The sequence below is a fragment of the Epinephelus moara genome, chromosome 1 (assembly GCF_006386435.1).
Source record: "Epinephelus moara isolate mb chromosome 1, YSFRI_EMoa_1.0, whole genome shotgun sequence".
NCBI lineage: Eukaryota > Metazoa > Chordata > Actinopteri > Perciformes > Serranidae > Epinephelus > Epinephelus moara.
The window spans coordinates 36,145,928-36,147,413 of record NC_065506.1 but is presented as its reverse complement, the minus strand read 5'-3'; the positions used below and the strand labels follow the sequence as shown (position 1 = coordinate 36,147,413).

The window sequence follows — 1,486 nt, the reverse complement described above, 5'->3', positions numbered from 1 at the left end:
CTCTCTTTGTCTCCCCATTTCACCTTCTGTCCTGGCAAAAAAGCCAATAAAAATAATCTTTAAAAAAAGAATGAGCTGTCTATATCTACATACATCCTCTTCCACGGAGTCCTCCATGTTGTTTAAACAGTAGCCCTGAATGGACAAATTAAACTCTGGCTCAAACTCGGGTCAATTCCATTTTCGTGTTTTTGCATGAGGCACATAAAGTAAGAGAGATAAGATAGTCCTTTATTCGCCCCACAGCGGGGACATTTGCAAAATATCATCCCCTTACAGAGGACATATTAGATATTAAACTGATAAGAACAGATACTACACTTGATTTTAGCCAAAAGGCCAAGACACGAATGAGAAAAATTTCAGTTCGCAAGATGCCACTGAATCCTACACACTGGACCTTTAAGTGGTAACAGCTACATTCAAAATTGCATCGGTCTACTTCTTCTTTTTACTTCAAATTTCACGGGACAGACTGGGATATATGAGCAAGATTGTTATCTTCTTACTTCTCTGATCTTTGATGGTTTCTCAGAGCTTTAGGATATGTGGCAATCCTTTAACCTGTATACTAAAGATCTGTTCCAGGTTCTACAAAGTAATCCAGCTGACTCAGCTTGCTGAAAGAGACTCCTGGTGGCAAAGCTGTTGTAGCATTTTGGCCACGATGACACCTGCAATTGATTCACTGCTTGAAAAGCTTCACTTTAACTCAACATCACTGAAGTTACAATACATTTCACAATATGTAGTGTCACTTTAGATGTCTGAGTGTTTTATCGAATGCAACACCAAACCAGTGAAGTTGAGAAATTAGGGTGACAAAGCATGCTCAGCCATGCTGTTGACAGTGTGTTGTGGTTCACATCCACTCTCAGGAGCCCCTAGACACAAAAAGTTTAGCCCTAAAACAACACATAAATATGTTAGTGCTCCTTCTATTATGCAAGAAGGAAATACAAAATGTATATCCCCCTGTCTGCTGTCAGCATCAGTGTTATCCAAAATGTTGCAGTACTAATGGACTAACGTGGGCGAGCAGACTGGATCATCTCTAATTTAACTTTATTAATCTGTCACAGGTCATTTTAGTCCAGCAAAAATGAACTATTATACAATATATTTAAAGAAGCTACCTATAAGAAACACAGTATATTTATTCCAGCACCATTTACACTCTGTTGCACTATTGTCCAACTGGTTACAAACTTCAAGGTCTTGGTGTTCTTTATGTATGTACATGTATAGTCAAATGTTTATAGTAGTCAAGTGTTGGTGTTTACTCTGCTCAGCTTGTTGTCCTTGATTAAAACTGTGTGTCTATTATGTGTATGTGCAACCAGCAACAAAAGCCTGGAGTCAAATTCCTTGTATATTTCTGACCCCTACTGGACATTTGTTGGTATTGCTTCTATGCTAAATCCCTGAAGTTTATAACCACCAGATGGCGTCATTTAATCACCAGTCAAGCCTGCAACTAGAAGTG

General features: G+C 38.6%; 1 pseudogene; it reads right to left on the bottom strand.

The window, feature by feature from the left end:
- Positions 1–218: 218 nt before the first annotated feature.
- Positions 219–352, bottom strand: LOC126396649 (uncharacterized; annotated as a pseudogene).
- Between the last annotated feature and the right edge of the window lie 1,134 nt (positions 353–1,486).